This window comes from Nasonia vitripennis, chromosome 1 (genome assembly GCF_009193385.2).
Source record: "Nasonia vitripennis strain AsymCx chromosome 1, Nvit_psr_1.1, whole genome shotgun sequence".
In the NCBI taxonomy this organism is placed as follows: Eukaryota; Metazoa; Arthropoda; class Insecta; order Hymenoptera; family Pteromalidae; genus Nasonia; species Nasonia vitripennis.
The window spans coordinates 31,203,606-31,222,150 of NC_045757.1; the positions used below are offsets into that span (position 1 = coordinate 31,203,606).

At 43.4% G+C, this 18,545-nt stretch overlaps 1 protein-coding gene across 11 annotated transcripts in view; it reads right to left on the reverse strand.

Moving 5' to 3' along the window:
- The window catches only part of LOC100115865 (mucin-5AC), a 136,576-nt gene extending 118,354 nt beyond the window's left edge, over window positions 1–18,222 (reverse strand). For 6 of the 11 annotated variants that reach the window (XM_031933560.2, XM_031933562.2, XM_031933554.2 and 3 more), the window contains exon 1: window positions 4,898–5,354. The gene's annotated coding sequence lies outside the window, so the exon portion shown is untranslated. Of the gene's footprint in view, window positions 1–4,897; window positions 5,356–18,133 lie in introns of those variants that run through there. The other 5 variants (XM_031933557.2, XM_031933556.2, XM_031933559.2 and 2 more) reach the window with 4 other exon arrangements.
- Window positions 18,223–18,545: the final 323 nt, after the last annotated feature.

Sequence of the window (18,545 nt, forward strand, 5' to 3'; positions counted from 1 at the left end):
TATATATTAATTGTAATTTAGTGAGTGGATGGATTATGAATTTGATTTAGGACTAAATTATACGCTAGGTCAAATTATTACGGCCTCGTGGCGTTCGAGCTCGTTTATCAGAATTATTGCAATGATTAATTAAATTACTGTCCAAGATTAAAATATCATTGAATACAATTGATAGCAAGCTAGCTCGTTACGAAAGGATGAACGAACGTTGAGAAAACAATAATCGCACCAAATTTATCAACCTTAAATACGTGACTGCCCCACTAATCATTCCTAAAAGCGCAGGCATCAGCAGCGGTCTCCAATTTTTTCTCAATTATAAAGCTCCGCGCCTCACTGTTGCTAAGCGCTTGATGCAGCCATTATCACAGCGGCGATTTCCAAGTTCGGCAATTAGTTCCGCACTCGTAACTCAATGCCACGCGCTCGATGAATCCCGTGAAATCTAATTAGCTTCCTCTACATACGTACACCTCTATACCAAAGCGAACGGCTTTAACATCCTTCCCCGCTATATCAGCAACAACAACGGCAACTCGACTTATGCACAAAGCCGGACAAAGCTCGGCCAAGTGGATCGAGAAAAAGAGTACAGCGGAGAACGCGCGACCCGGTATTATCAGAGCAGAGGACTACCCACACACATACACACACACACACACACACACAGATGCCATAAGGGGGGAACAAGCGCCGAGTAGGGAGAAGCGGGATGAGAGAGAGAGAGAGAGAGAGAGAGAGAGAGAGAGAGACTCGCGCGCGCGCCTTGACGTAGTCGTGCGTCGTCGGGAAAAGCGGGACAGTAACCTTTTGCCGACCCAATTCCGCGAGCGGCAGTAGCGCCGCGCAACGGGGTGAACGCATCGAGCTATAAAGGCTAGCAGGCGGTAAAATCATCTCGTGCACTGGCTCTTCGACCAGCCAATCGTTGCGCGAATGCGTGCGTGCAGCTGCTTCTGCTGCGGCACATGCTTGTGCGGACAGGAAAATCTTGCTTTATCGACGGCTGTTTCCAATTCTTTGTAAGTCGAAAAAATTTGAGACGTGCAAAGTTTGGGCGATCGTTTCAGCGCGGAGTGATAATTGAGATTACAACTATGTCGGAGGAGGCGAAAAGTACGATTAGCGATTTTTAATTAAAATTTAACTGATTATAGTTTATAGAGAAGAGTAAATTCCTAAGAGTTAAATTGCTCAAGGAGTTTTGTCCGAGCGAAATTCAATCCTACTTGGTGAATCTCTTTAAATGGAGAGGGAGATGCTGACGATTAGTTACTTCTTCGGAGGCGTGTAATAATTCGAGTAGAGATTAAGAGTGCTGTGGAACTTTTGGAACTTTATCCGGAGGGGAGAACGTGTATATACACTTTAACAAGTGTGTAAGAACATATAGTAGATCGTTATCTTATTAGTGCTCTTATTTTTCTTGCGGAAACTTTGTGACCCAGTGTCACGATAACGCAATTTTTGTTATGTTGCATAACGCTGCCTGAATTTAATGTTTGACAATTTTAGATTTCCAGCACTGATGAATCATACATTTTATAACAATTAGTTGATTTTATAGTTCTTTGCCGCTACATTTTGCGTTGAGTTAACGGCCATCACGATTCTGAACGTAAACAACGTGTTATATGATGTGAAATCGTGGCGCGCATCGGCTTTGCTTTATCCTGCGTGGAACGATCTGTTACAACGCGATGCTATCCAGACACGTGTGTCTGGGCGGAGTTTCGGCTGAAAATTGTGGCAGCCTAAGGGTTTTAAACGACCAAAACGCTTTGTTTCAAAACGATGATTTTTTCCTCTTTTAATATCCGACGCTCACGCCAACGAAAGCTTCACTTCCGAATAACCCAACCGACGGAATTTTCCGCGAAATCACAAGCCGCTGCAATTTTCCTGTCGCGTCAGAAAAAGAGTCATCTCGACGAAATTAATTTTCATCCAACAGCCGCACGTGTATCCAATCCTCAGTCGGAGCAAAATTAAAACTCTTCCTTCGCCACAGTGTGGCGGAAACGAAATTTCGTTTCAATGCAGCGGATGGGTCAGCGCATCTGCGACTGTGGTATACATCCGACTCCTGGAAATTAGGCGTCGAGGGATATTTACCGATGGCGGAATTTATATTGCCAATTAAAAGGGCAAAGCGGATGTGACCGTGTGTGGCCGAATTGATGATCCGAGTTTTAATTTTAGGAGCGCGAGAGCTAATAATATTTGTATGGCTCTCTGGTGTATGGAAGATCCTATCCGGAAAGCACTTTCGAGAAAGCATCGTTCATTTCGCGAACGGAAGAGCATAAGATCGAAGCCGAGCTGGGCAAGCTGCGAAGCTCTGAAATCGATGCGGCGATAAAGAAGGGGTTGGGCAGTTTTATTTTATAGAAAGGAGAAAATTCCAGTTTAGATGTGAAAAGGGGTTTGGATATCCGTAAATTATTCGAAGTATTATGGATAAATAAATGATTTAACGATCTTTCGCATAACCATATGCGCGACAGTCAAACTGCAGTAATGTCACGCGTGATTTATGGATACTTATAGCTATTATAATATACGCGCATAGTTTATCTAATTCCTGTAGGTCGAAATATCGATTCAACGGAATATCGAAAGCGGAAATTACTCTTCCGTTACACCGAAACAGCTGCAGCTTATCAGTCATAAGTTTAAAGCACTTCCGATTATGGCTGCATACGTGTACGGAGCGTAGCGTGATTTGTAATAAGTGTGACGTCGCCTTCCTCGATGTATACTATATGTCTAGAACGATTTTTCGCCGGATTTCGCAAAGCCCAAGCCAACGACTGTGTATAATTTCTCACTCCTCAGCAGCAAAGCTCCAAAGTATATTCAAGCAGAATAATCACAAACCCGGCCTTTACGTGTGCAATCAGGATTAGACGAGTAACGACTAATTACAGTCATCAAAGTGTCATGCCGCGGTATAATCCGACAAATCGAGCGCTCGCTCGTTCATCTACTGGAAATACATCTCCGTCTCCTTAATGAATTCATACCGAAAGCAACAACAATAACAAAAGTCTTTACAAGATGACGAATCTGGGTCAGCTGCTGAACCGCGTTTAAACATAAAACTACCATCAATTACCCGCTTCTAATTTCTACCCCAATGCGCGCGCAAATAATCCGTCTTTAGCTTAAACTCCCTCCTCGTCAACGAATCGCTCAATTTCATCTCATAATTCCCGTGGCTGGCGTATAATTTAGCAACGCGAGAGTGAGCTCGCCATGTACACGGGCTCTCGATCTTCGAGTAAATATTGTTTTAAAAAGCGACGGAGGAATGATGGGGAGGGAGATTATATAGCCAGGTCTCCTCTCGGGCTAATACGACGCAAGTGGCTCTTATCAGTCAAGAGTGTTCCCGAGAAGCTTTGCCAGCAACGCGCCGGAAGCTGGGAATATCGCGACGCAACCCCCCGTGTAATCTGCTCGTTTGTCTTTCGCGGCACGCGCTAGATTCGTCGTCGTCGCGCGCGCGCTTGGACCCTGGAGATGAGCACAGCCGTCGCGCGTACATCGCTCAGCGATGAGATGTGGTATATACTGTGTACTAGCTGCGATGCTCGTACGTGTGAGCGATCATTCGTCGGAATTGAAGCGGCTTCTCGATGGATGAGGTGGGAGGTGCTGAGGGGTGGATTTTTCTCTTTTGGTTTACGGGGTTTCTCGATATTGGGATGCTTTGGTGATGGAAATTTTTAGTGGAGAATCTCTTTCCTCGTTGAGCTGATCGAATTTGTGGAGGAATGTTTCGCAGTTTGTGGCAAGTATTTGATCGATTAAATTGACAGGGTTTCGAGTAACGTTGGTTCGTAATATTTGTCCTAAAGAATATTAAATTGTTTCTTGTTTTATAGGTTGATTAAAAATATTTATAAAAGTAATATAATGTGTAAAAATATTTGGATCAAAAATTCCACTCAAATTTTGATTGCGTTCAGAACTAATAAAACGCATAGTTTTCTCCAAGCTTATCAATCGTTTCTATATGTTTCAAATAGCATTTAAATGTAAAATATGTTGAAGCATTTAATTTCTTTTTAAAATGATTTACTTTTTGTGGAGACTGCGCAATGCAATAAATTGCGAAACAAGTCAGTCTCGAATTGAACTTTCGCCTCCCACTAAAACGCTTCTGATCTCTGGCCAGCAAAGATAGGTGGCGTACTATTTCCCCTATCTGAATCTGCGCGTTAATTGCATATATAGCAGTATGTCACCAATGCCAAATCTGTCAGTTTCGGCCAGCTTGGGCTGCTTATGCTATAACTGCAAAGCGTGCAATTTCTGAATCCGTAGTACTTTCTCAATTAGCTCGCATTTGTGATTTTCAAAATATATTTCTATTCTAATACTGAAATACATGCCTTGAGCATAATACGTCATTTAGGTGTATCATATAAATTGTAACTTTCAAATTGCTATTGTGTGTGCTCTACTTATAGCTTCTTTATACGTCGACATGGCCGAAGTAAAAGATTGATTTTAACGTAATGCAATTTATCTGTATCTCACAACAGATGGAAAGATATTCGAACTGTCTGAGCGAGTAGGTAATTCAATTACGAAATCCAGTGGAGCAGAACAATAAAAATAGAAACGCATAAGTGGAAATTCAATCGATTTTGAGATGCGGCCAATCATTAATTCAACTTGTTGTCTGTTATCGAACTTGCTTGATTAATTGAAAAATGCTCACATCTATATACCAACTGACTTTTTATAAACTCGTCGTCGCATACAGAGAAAGAAAACACTGATTAGCTTTTTTGTTATGATAAAAATATTCAGAACACATATCATAGTTACAAAATTCACCTCAATGCACAAATGTTCAACTATACATAAATTGCTTCAAACATACCCTCTTCCGATCGAAAAATCCAGCTGCCTCAGAGAAAAGCTTCTCCAGTGAAAAAAATTCAACCTCACCCAGCGCACCGGCGAGAATAGTACGTACTCAAACCAAAACACCACGAACGACCGCAACGACAACAAACTGCACCTCATCGAGCGACTGCGTGACAGAGCTTAAACGGCATGTAATGTACGTACGAGTAGTAGTAGTAGTAGTAGTACCGCAGGTGATGTTGTCAGTCGTGAAACGTCGTGACTCATCGAGGTTATGTGTATCTTCATGGCGAGAGAGGAGAGACGCGACGACAACACCGTGACTGCAGCGCAGCCCTGTATAGTATAGAGAGTAGCGCTCGTAGTATAGCAGTAGTATACGTCGGACCGATCAGACACACTGAGAGAGAACTGAAAGCACGCCAGTGGCAACCGCTCGGCAACGCACCCCACGTATTACTGTCTCGGCGAGTCGCGAGAGCCGATTAACGCTGGCGCATGCGCGAGTCACTTTTCCGACACGCCAGCCCCTTCCATGCTCGCTTCTTCGATATGTATCCAGAAGGGTGAGAGAGAGAGAGAGAGCTTTGAAAGCTCCTCTGCTTAGGAAGGGGGAAGCGGGTTAAAGCGGGGCGCGGAGGGAGGAGGGCATGGAAGTTCGAGGGGTGAACGAAATGTACGAGCGGAGTAGGACAAGACGGAGCGAGAGCTATATCGATAGGGGGATATGACTGCGAGTGAGAGAGAGAGAGAGAGAGAGAGAGAGAGAGAGAGAGAGAGAGAAAATAGTAGCCGGGAATGAGGTATGCATTGCTAATAACAATAATAATAATAATGATCGAAACGAGCGTTGTTGGAATGTATACCGGCTTCTGCGCGTTTTTGTTTGATATTATGCCCAGTTATACGGCTCGTAAGAGAAGGGAAATCGATTCAGGTTTTTGCGATATTATAATGCCTCTCGGCTCGCACTCTCCTGCACATGAGCGGCAGCGTCTGAAGTTTGAAGGCTGGTGAGTTGGCGAACTGTTGGACACAATGTGTGCAGCCCGCAAGTTTCGATAAACGGAGCGATTTTAGTTTTTGCGTTTATAAATTGACATAATTGTCGGAGCTTCCGCGGGCCGGAGTTTGAAGAACATGTGCTGGCGAAGTGTTGGACACATGATGCATATTCCGGGAAACGAAGCCTGATAAATTTCCGAAACTAGTTATCGGGCGGCACAGAGTCCAAAGTTTGATCTGACTATCGGCATGTTAATCTATGCCCGAGATTACATGGATAATAAAGCTCACGCTTAAATTAATATTTCGAGGGTACATATACGTACGTATGAGTAAAGGGATCGTTGCTGTTTTTTTCCGATGATATTACGGCGAGTGAACGGTTTTCAATAACTCGTTATTGGTCGGCTTCTTTTTTTCTCGACGACAAAAGAGTATTTAATTCGAGAGCTATCGATGTTTGTTCCCTCGATTGACTCCAATGGAATAGGAACTATTATTACGAAATGGAGCAGATTATGTCGGTCAAGAATATACAAGGCGCCAATCGATATGTATAATCGAGCAAAGCAATGACTTATTGAAAAATAATGCCGTGTACAGGAGTTGAACGAATAACCCCCTTCGACGGAAAAATTATCATGGAAATAAAAGATGTCAACCCAGGAGGGAAAAAATTGGAAAGCATCGAGGGAAAATCAGAGGCCGCAGGTGGCTAAATAGAAGCCAGGTCGTCGAGGGACTTTTTTTCAAGCTGGAACCGCTCATCCAGCGACGAGCGGCGCATCATCGTGTCTAACGACCCCCCATGCACAAAAATAGCAACACTCCTTTGACGCTTTTCCCTTGTAATTCGCCGATCAAAACGCCGCCGGTTGCCGACATCAGCCGGGAGGAAGGAAGAGCGAAGCGTTAGCCTCTCTTTTGGCGTTTTATTTGCTCGAACGAATAATGTTGTCTATCTTTTCTAGTAGGAACAGGTCGAGGTCGACGGGACTATCGATTTTTTTGCTTTTGAGTTCGCGACAATGTAACTAAATTCGAAATAAAGTCTTTCGTCGTCCATGTTGCTGTTTATTTAGGAATGTGATGGATTTTCCTTTTTTTTCAATTTTTCGATACCTCTGTATTTATTTTCTTGTAAAAAGTAAATAATCAGCGTGTCGACATATGCGTATACATCTAAACGTTTCGCACTATTTGCATAGGATCGCGCACGAGTGACCTGATTCAGCTTTATTTTTATTCACGCGCACACGCTTTCCTCGGCTTTCGAGAAATTTTCCTCATTTCCATTTTCATTAACTCATTGTTTGCATATACATGTTTCGAAAAATATTTCAGCATTGAAATGCAGGTTTCGCATGGCGTGCGCACGCAATTCTTTATTCTAAGTGCTTTCGGCAACGCAAACATCAGTCGTACGTTTTTTCGAATACCAGAACACTCTGTTCACGCATGTACTTGTTGCAATGTATTCCGTAACGATGCGAAAACTGAACAGAGTTGATGTTTAATGTTTTAAAAATCATCACTCGATCGACCAAATACACGTAATAAAGTTATCCCGTTCGAGGTTTTATTCAAGAAACAAAACTGGGATTTTGGCACGGTAAGAACAACATTAAAAGTGCCAGCGAGCCTTATCCGCTGCATTAGTCTCCGCGAGAATACGTGACGCGTCAAGAAACAGCGCCGGCCGAGCTTTTCCGGCGAGCTAGTTCTCCGCGACTTAAAAATAGTAAAGACTCGGCATAAATTAAAGCGAAGGACTCCGGGTCGCTGCGCACAACGGAATAAAAGGCTCAGCGGCTCGACACACTGTGTACATCGAGCGACGCTCAACAACGTGCCATCCATTTTTTGTGCATCCTCGCGCTTTTTGCCTCGAGAGCGGCATCTCTCACTCTGTCTCTCGCTCTCGTGTATTTCTGTGTGTATGCGTGTGTATGGGTGCGAGTACGCGCGAGTGTATACGTGAGCCATTCCGTCTTACTTTACCGCATCCATAATGGAATACATTAACGTGCACACGTCGGGCGCGCGCTTATTAGTATATGGAAGCACGTTTTAGCGTGAGAAGAATATGCGGCGCGCGAGGAAACGAGTATACCTATACGTATGTATGCTGTAGGGGCAAGGAAACAAAAGGGGACACGGATGCCTGCGAGGACAGGTGAATTAAGAGATAGAGAGCGAGTTTTTGTTGGGGAATAAAAATGAGAAGAGAAGTTTATTGATTGACGCAGCTTTCGAGATTCAGCGTGTGTACGCTATACGGGATCGGGTTTTCGGCTTTTAATTATCCGAGTATATAATTGCACGGCAGATGCTTAGACAGGTAATTTCGATGTTTATAAATGATTAGCTCGACCGAGCTTTATTTCCGCGTACTTTGTCCGGTGTGTGTATATTTTTTTCAAATGCGCGTACTTTTAAACTGTAGTACACAAGACACACACAACGGCGGAGAGAGAGAGGGAGAGCAAAAGTTTTGTATGTTTCCTGATTACCGTGAAAATCGCCAATTTCCAAGGACGTTTTCATTTTATAACAAATTTAAGTTTCCTCTTCCCTAACGAAATAGTAGAGTAGTTTAGAAGTTGGCGCTGCTCGTGTATATTTTACTTAATCTCTCCGTTCGCTTATACACACGGAACGAATGAAAAACGACGCTGAGTGCACTGCGGACTTCTCCCCTGTGACACCCTAACGAGAATTATCAGCTCTCTTGAACGCCAACGTAATTTCTCTTATCAGCAGCTTCTAATCGATAATACTAATCAAGACTCCAGTAGCTCGTTTCTCCGATGAAAATTCCTCTCCACAAATGGAGAGGGTGTGCGAAAAAGGGTGAGAAAACTCGAAACAGTATGCGGAAAGGTTCTCGTGCATAGCCAAGCGAAAATCGATCGGCGCGTGCTCTATCGCTCGTGCATGCCCACACACACACACGCAATTCCTTTTCCCGCATTTTTACGAATACCTACAAGCAGCTTCTGTATTTACTTGTAGCGCGTCACGTCCTTCGCTAATTTTTGCTACGCACACACACGCAGACGAAGTAATACGACTCGTTGCGGCTGCTTTGATTGACTATTTTCCTCTCTCTCTCTCTCTCTCTCTCTCTGTCCTATTTCCCGGTTAAGCTCGAGGGATATTTACGCACGTGGATCGGATTTTCCCGGTGAGCAAGCGGAAAGTGTCCCGTGTCTGTTTCTCTCTCCGACACCCTTGGTGGCTTTCGCGTGCGCGTGGATTTTATAAGAAGGGGCTTGAGCGACGAGCTCTTATTTAATCGCCGTGATAAGGTAAACGCTGTGCGGGAATTGATCGAGCAGCGTCTGAGCCTATCGTGGCTATGTATACGGGGGGCGAGTAACCGTGGGTGCTTTATGAGTTTGCTTTAATAATGCGGGACTTCGGTATATATTAGAGCGTTAATTCAGCCCCGCGAGCATGCGTTTCGGGGAAAGGCTGTATACCTTGTGAAGGCGCAGAGAATGTATAATGGGTGTGATGTCGGGAACACGCGTGAATTTTAATTGTAAGTTCAGATTGGTTGAGCTGCGCGAGGCTTGATTCAGTTAATGCAATGCTGAGGTTGAAGAAGCTTAATGGAAAATGTTTCATCGAACATCCTGAAATACATGTTCGCTCGATATTTTGTATCTGTTCATAAACTTCAAGCTCGGAATCCCTTATAAGGCTCGCATAATTCACCGACTTCAAAATCTGAATTCCCGCGTCAAGCGGATTTTTCATAACGTCCTCCCCTCGCATCTCCCGCGAGCACAGGTTCTTCGTTCCCTCCGGTGGAAATTAGAATGCGAGCTTTTTACCCGCCTCCGGCTCCGTGAAACAGAGAATTAAAAGGCTAAAACGGCGCGAGGAATATCGCGCGCTCGTGCGCGTTGCGCTGTCAATTACAGAGGAATAAAGCCACCCGTCGTGTTTTACTTTTCTAGAGCTATATATATATATATATATATATATATATATATATATATATATATATATATATATATATATACACGCGTTTTTCTTCTCGGCTAAAGTCAACGCCCGCTGGCCGCCGGTACACGTCGGGGCGTTGTATTATTCTCCGGCACACTTCAAAGCACGTGGATGACCCGCTTTTTGTTACGTCAAATTACCATGACACAAAGACCTTCGAACGAAACTCCCCGTGTGTTATATTCGTATGTATATTCGAGGCTTATGTGGCATTTTATGCCACTGTGTGGGGATGAAGTCGGGTATTTGGAGTAACGCCACGTTTACTCGGTTTTTTCCTACCTGTGCGGATGATGTGACACTGCCGCGTATTCGCGGGCATGGATTTTTAGTTTTCCGGTTTAGAAATTGCTGAATTTTTCACATGATGCGCGACATGCGCGTGAACGGAAATAAGAAAAGTGTTTTACGTTGGTTCGGGGATTTTATGCGGCGTATACATTTGAAATGACGCTTTTATTCTGTTTTTATAACATTCAGAAGCTTCATTGACAATAATTTTACGCTTGATTATAATTGTATGAAATATAATGTCGTAATACATTGTGTTTGCATTAACATATTCGGTCGTTAAATAAATGTAAATTTTATGGCGTACGCTGGCAATAAAATTTGTAAGTTCATTACTTGGCCTTTCATAAAATTACAAAGACTATAATGTAGGGGCAAGCTGCTTTAAATATTACAGTAATTTTTCTTTTCGTATTTAGTAAACGAGAAAAATTACAATTTTCTACGTTCTACGGTATTCAATCACAGACTGTCGATACCAGAAGTAACAAAAATGTCTGGTTTTTATAAAACCAAACATTGAAGTTAACTCTACGTAACAAAAGCTCCACCGAGGAGAATAGTATTTTTTGCATTTATAGTCTGCGATTGAATAACCATACAGTACAGGAAATTCTACAAGCTTCATCTTTCAAACATTTGTAAATTCAACGGAATAAAAATAATCTGTTACCCCAGACTTCAAGTAACCAGTTCAATTACTTGGGGCACGAAAAACAACGATTAATAAAAATCTCCTTGAGCCAGCGTAGAGCTTTAAACAACGTTTCATCCTGCTGCGTCACGAGGATCCTCGCAAATTAGACTAGCCAAAGCTGACCCTGTGCGACTCTACTAAGTCATTCGCGACGAATTTTCGGACTACCGGATCGTCGTCAACGTTGCGCGCAACAGCCTGTAATGTATGCAAGTCTCGCATAATCCGACCGTTACTACTGACACATCAGCTGCTCGTCTGATCCCACGTCGCATGTTTGCCAGGCGAATTTCCGCGTCGTCTCTCCAACGTACTTGTATGGGCGAATGTAGAGCTTTGCGAGTCTTAGTTCTACTTTCGTCAAAAGCTCAATAACATGGGAAATGTATAAGGAAGGGTTGAGAAGTGGGTTAGAGAGACAAACGAGGAAGAGATTTTCGCGGGGACCGTAATCAAAAGTTATTAATTCTAATGGCTTCTTTTGTTAGAGGTAATAGCTACTGCCAGAGCTGGCGAAGGTGTGTATTCTGCAGGAAATTGCCTCTTTCAACTTTATGTTAATAAGGCACTAAATATCTTAAATCATGTTTGGCTGAGGGTAAAGGAATTTTCGTGGAACGTTGAAATTACAAGTTTAGAAATAATAATCCTTGAGTTATCGTTTTTGATACTTTTGACGTATTCATGATGAAGATTTCGAAATGAAAGTAAGGTTTGTCGTACAAAGTTACTGCGTAAGAGTTGAAAAGAAAGCATGCATATGTATAAGGGACACAGGCCGTTTCTATTCATTTCAGGAGCCTATTATAATGGGTTAAGTAATAGGACCATTACTTTTCATCGGGTATTATTCGTTCAAGGGATTTAGGTCTTTACGAATTGTAGTATAAACACCATGAAATACTTTGTACTTTCTGAATTTATCTACAGAATAAAGATACTCAGTGCATAACGAATGCTTGGTTTGATCGCGCTGTATAAAATCGTCTTTGTTTGACTCTATCCGCGCGTGTACCTGTTTACGCAGCCATTCCGCTCGAAAAAAAACCCGACACCCCTTGTGCGCGAATCTAGTTAAATCCTTACTCGGAATCGCCACTGAGAACCAGCTCATCCGCGAGAACGACTTCCCAATTCATTTACATTCGCGAGAAAAAGCCGAACTAAACGAAGCCAGAGGCATCCCTGCGTTCGCTCGTCCTTATACGACGACGCAAGGCAGCTCGCGGAAATTAATGAAATTGTAATGGATACGAGGCGCTTTTAATCACAAGCCATACGCTGCGAGAGAGTATAAAAGAGACGCGTGTTGTCGCGCATGTTCATGCATAAAGATCGTAACGAGCTTAATTGGATGCAACTGGAACGAGCTGGTGGGGGCTTGGATGAACAGCCGGGAACAAAGAAGTCCCTTCGGCCGAGCTGTACATTACTCCGCCTTGGAGCTCTATGTTATAAATATTACGAGGGAATGTAGACGGGGAAATCGATATATTCATCGCGGAGTGCTAGCTCGGCTGGATTTTATTAGCCATTTAATTAATTACGCCGCGGATAGTTTGGGGAAGAGCACATACTGCGGTGAGTAATGGATATATCAAGTATTGTGTGTGTGTGTGTGTGTTTTATTGTTTTTGGCGCTACCAATATTCCATTGAAAGTCAATCGATGAGTTTATATATTGGAAAAGCAATTTCGCCGCGCTAACAATAGCCGAAATATTAAGCTCTCCAAAATCATCGGAGACGATGTAGAGGGGCAATTTTTCAAAGAACTCGACGATCGGGCCTCGTTCCGAGTGATGGATGCGTCGCGAGCTCTTTTTGCAATCATAGCACACATCGCCGGTACAGTACGAGCCGGCAGTAATTTTATTATTTCCCCGAGAGCCAGTTGCCGCAGTGCCGTTAAAGCGTAAAAAAGACAAAGAGAAGAAAGCCCCCCCGAGTAGCTTGCGATAACAACGTTTCTGCGCAGGTATATGGATGGTATATACGGCGGGCGAGTGACCCTAGACTGCGTAATTCTTATGCGCACCTACACGGCCGTTGTTCCTTTAATGGCTCGACTCGCAGCGGAATTGTTTTTCTTCTTTTTTTCAGTGAAAATTCAAACAGCAGAGCGTCTCGCGACTTGTATATGAGCCACGTTTCTCTCATTCTCTCTCTGTTTTATTCTTCTTCTCTTGCATTATTTTTTCACGGGTTGAATGTGCTCGGTAAACGCTGCAGCAGCGAAATCGACGCGGAAGTTTACGATCCTGAATGAATTGCGCGATAAAAATTATCGAACACTGCCTTCAGGGACGAGCATCGTTTTTTTATTTTTTTTCTCTTCATACACCAATCAAGTAACTTCGACCTTTTTTTCAACGAAATTTCCACGCATTGTAAGCTGCGCAGTCGAATAGACAACGGAATAGAGAGATAGAGTCAAACAGAATTGCGGCAGATAGTGGAGTCAGCGCGAGCTAGTTCCGCTGCGGCTGAAGTTACGTAATCGTGAACGCTCGGCGAAAAACGGCTCGAAAAGCTCGCGCGCGGCCGAATCGCCGAGAAAATTAGAAAACGGAGATAAAGGTAGAGTCGCCAGCGAATAGACGCGGCATTAAGTAGCCCAGTCAAGTTGCAGCAGCGATCCTCTCACCTTCTCTCTTTCCTTTTCTTTATTCGCATACCTACATAAGCGCGTGGCGTCGTGGACGCGCGACTATTTCCTCGCGATATGACGCTGCTCGTGTGTGTGCATGTATAGGAAGCTTTTTTTTTCTCGTCGCGTACGCTTTACGACCGGGAAATCCCTGAGCGCTAATGAAATTTCTCCGGGATTTTTTTCCCGCGAGCATGCGTGCGTGCGCCGCACCACGGCGAGCTTCAAAGCTGCGATCGACCTTTGGGGGGAAATTTAATTATTGCGACGAACGCGTTTTACACGCGTCCTTTTGCGTTGTTGGATAAAAGTTATCGAAGGAATTGTCGCACGGATTTTCCGTGTGAAATAGCTAAAGCTTCTTTGAAAATGAAGCTCACGCTGATGAAGAGGAGGACAAGTATAGGTGCGACTTTATTTTGAACTTTGATCTGGAATTCCACGCGATAAAGCTCTGGAGTTTGAAGCTGACAGTTTTCATTGTAAAAGTTTCGCTCGCGCTTTTCTTCGTGTTTTTCAAGACGCCATGGATAAAAAGCTTTTAAACATAGCGTCGCTGATAAAGTGCGTTTGATAATTGCAGCACTTACTAAAATTACGTGCCACCTATACGTGTATAAACTCGAGGCCCGCTTGTAAAGCAGTCTTTTCCACGCGCGCAGATGCAAAAACAATCGCTTCTAGATTTAACACGGTATAATCGCTGATGTATATCCGTGGGCGCGCTCGCTTATGGAATAATTAAATCACGAGGCAGAAGGCCATGTATTATTCAAGTTCTTTTTGCGAGGAATGAATTTATAGTTGTTGCTGCAGCATCTCGGCTCCGCTTTGAGAGGATATGAAACATCGTTAAATTCTTTGTAGCCCCAGCACGAGTATATAAATGCATTAGCCTATTAATTGAATTCGCGCGAAGTAACTTGCGCGCGATTTTCCGATCGAATTATATCCTCTGGAAACAAAGCGATTGTTTTACGCCCGCGAGTGTGATCCAACTTACGGTCGATAAAATAAATTATCAAACGCGCTGCAGAACCACATTTGTTGGTAGGAAATTGCTGAGCAGGGAGTCTGAGGCGATGACGAGAAGAAGCCAAGGGAACTAAAGGACGACGGCACTGAAAGGGCGAGTATAAAGATGAGTATACCGGGACGACATGGCTCTACTTGCCCTCATGAGGACTGTGTTCCTAGCCGACTTCGGTACTTTATGCGAGACGAAGTTAATTGAGCAAATTAAGGGCTTTCGTCTTAAATTCCAAGCTCGATGTGTCTTCTTCTTCGTCGTCTTTGCGACTGACCTCCCGCGTTATTCGAACGTTTTCGAGCGTCCCGTAATCAGACTCCGAAGCGTGCAGTCATGATGTGGCGTTGGTTGAACGTTGCGAATGTTTGTTATGCGTTATTATTTTTACCAGCCACTTTATTTATAAATAGCTGTATCTCATTTTTATGGTCAGCGAACTTTAAAAACAAAAACATCGCGCAGAACTTTTACGGGAAAATTTACTACGTCGAATTTCATTACACTGGTCCGTGTAATCTATACGAGAGCGAAGAGAAAAAAATAGGTAACACTTTTAGCCATAAAAAAGTCATACCAAAAATAGCTCTTCAAGAAATTGCAATCGTTATTCACCTGAAGCTCCCATTAATCCGAGCAAAGTAAATGGGTATACATCCTCACGAGAAAATGGAGCAGCAGTCGGTAAGTAACGGCAGTATCAGGCAAGAAAATTCGAAGTTTATCTCCCCTATTCATAGTTGTACTCGTGTCGATTAATTTTCACTTAGACAGTTAGTCACTAACTAATCTCTCCGCTGTTGATCAATCAGCCGAAATGATTCGTTTGAATCAAGCTCTGTTGATAGGTAGACGTACGCGTGGACGCGAAGAAAGGGACAAAAAACTAATCGCCATGGTCGATTTGGTCTTTTCTCCAGCATCATGACCCTGGACTGCACTGTATATTCCGTGGAGCGAATAATCCGAGAGAAGAAAGGTATCGGTGGAGATGTGATTTCCTAATCCATGGCTTCGCATTCGCGTTTGGGATTTCGTAGTCTATGGAAGTCTAGCAAACGATGTGTGCCCGTGAAGAGAGCGGGAAGATTCATGAGCTGATAGATTGGTATAAACCTCTCGTATGACCTTAAGTATGATTTTTCCATGAGCCTTAGGAAAGATAAGAAATATAGCTATGGATATTATATTTTATTTGAACGCATTGATAGTTAACACTTCTATATAACCATTAATTTGAATCGTATAGAAATTCTCGATCAAAACTCTAATGGATTAATGAACATGTTCGTTCCGCTTGCAGATTGTTAATTGCACTTTGGAATTTTAAAGCAGGTTCGAGATGAAAGCATTCTCCATTCGGGGCTGCATCGATGTTCCTCGATCAATACAATGGGCCAACATGAGGAGAGTCTAATTAAGGCGAACATTTCTATCATTAATGAGACAATCTGATAGATGTTGGCACTCCGCAACTGCATGTTCGCCAACTACGAGCTTGAGATGCGTATTTGAATACAGCGTCGGTTAATTTAAGATCGATTGAGCTGTACCATTTTAAAATAAACGTTGGAATATGAAAAAACAGACAACAATCATACACGGAAAAAAATGGTTGGTAACAGTAAAAAACCGCTTGGCAAAATACGCACCAAATATTTCTTTGGTTAACCTTACCAATAACTTGATAAATGTTACCAAAAAGCAGGTAACTTACCAATTATTTTATTATACTTACCTAGTACTTGGCGAGGTTAACCAAAACAACAATTTTTTCCGTGTAAGAAAGAAAAAATCATACAGGCAACGAGATTTTGTAGAAATAATTTAAAAAAAAAACTTCATATTATTTGGCTGCGACATAAAAATGTCACGTATTGATTAAAAATGAAACTCGTTCATTCAGGTTGCTCGTATTTGCTGTGGAATTTGTGCGCAGTAGTAAAGCAAGATTTATGTGCGATAGTGCGCAGCTTGATACTGAAAGATAAAGAACTATGGAACTTTCTTCGGTAATTTTTTTTCAATGTTCATCTTTTTGTTTTTCCAACTTTATTATCCGAACTTACACGAGCGCAATATTTCAAAAGATTTCCAGGAAAAAATGCTTCCTGAAAATTCATTTCGAATTGCCGAATGGCTTACATAAACCAAAAGCCACTAAACTGCACTTCTCTACAGAAAAAACAATGAATAATATTCAACTACGTTTTAACTAAATTTCGATTACGTTTGACGTAATTATTCCAGCAGAATCAATAACGCGACAAATCAAACATGTAACGATTTCGTCGCAAATATACCCGAAACGCATAGAACAAAAAACTGAGCGAATGCTACGAACACAACGACCCTTAACGATCGGAGAGCGCAAACGAGAGAGGAAAGGAGATGGAAACAGCAAACAGCGCATAGAGTGCGGCAGTGTCTAGTCGAAAGTTCGCCGGATCTGGAATTGCAGGCCGTATCCCAGTTTCAAGCTTGCTCAGCCTGTGAGAAAGAGAAAAACGGGGAAAGAGAACGGGAGGGCGGAGAAGAGAGAGAGAGAGGCCCTTAAAGGCCGCCAAAATCAATAAATCTTTCCCGTTCGGCGTAAGATCCCTGTACTATGTATGTATACAGTGTTATCTCTGTCCCGATCACTGGCACTGGCATTCAAGAGAATATTTTCGTTCAATCTTCATAAAAAATAAACGATTTAGCTATATGACTCAAACAATTATAATATCAGCGGCCTAAGTGCAGACCTAACAAGGCTGTTTTTGAATGGGTAACCCACCGCTACATCTATAGATTAAGGCGAGGGAAACAAGAAAGTGTGTATGCGACACCTATCGTCACTAACTGGAGACTGGAGAGCCGGAAGGTTCAAGTGGGGCAGAAAGGCCAGTTCAATATAAAAAAGCTAATTTTTTGAGGTTACTATGAATGTTCACGAGTAACATAAGAAATGCAAGACTGCACAATTTTCAAAACTTTATGCGACACGCATGTACGTTCGCATGCATATTTCACTTCGCAATTTCGGAAAATGAAACCATGGACACGAACTTACGAAGTTGGACGCGGTTCCCTTTATACTTTTAATTACGCAAAACCCTGCGCACGGATTTTTCAACGAATAAAACAACGCGTGTCGCCGTAGCTTTTTGAAAATCGGAAACAGTTCTCCGAGCTTCGAGCTCCGAAACCTCGTTAAAAATTTTTCGACAAAAAGTTCACACTGATGATCACCTGCACCACTCCACGCAAGCGTGTCCCTCCGACGAAAAAGCTCCTCGGTTCAAAAATCTCTGCGACGAACCAGCCACGACGAGGGAGAAAAAAATAACCCCTAACGAAAACTCTGATCCCTAGAGAGCACAACCCCTCTCTCGCGTACATGAACTCTCTCTCGTTCTCGTGTCATTCTCCGCGCAGCTCGGAAAACTCGGTCGACACACACACACACACACACACACACACAGTAGAGCCGTCTCCGCGCTCCACGTAATCATCAGGCCTCTCACGGTGAGCAAGGCAGATGCGAAAAATGAAAAGCAACAATCCATATCTCTACGTACGTGATATTCCCAAGAGCGATCGTCCGGCGAAGAGCAGTTCGACGAGAGTCAGTAGTACGGGTACGGCTGTGGTCCGGCCTGGAGTGTTAAAACGCGTGTGCGCTCGTCTCTGCAGCAGGAGAACTAGTAGCAGCACCAGCGGCAGCAGCAGCAGCAGCAACTCGGTAGCTGTTCCCTCCCCTCCGGGGTCGCGCTAGCGCGAGGATTCGACCTCGCGGAGGCGCGGGTTGAGTGACCCCCGCGCGACAACACTGCACTATCGATTGACGCGCGGCCACGTGGTTCGCTGCACCTTGGCACACCGAACCAAATCCCCTCTCCCTTTCCGCCCCGAGCTCTGCTGCTACCCCAGCGCCATCCATCTATCCCTCGTGCATAACTGTGTGCGCAAAGCTTTCGGGAGAGAGAGAGA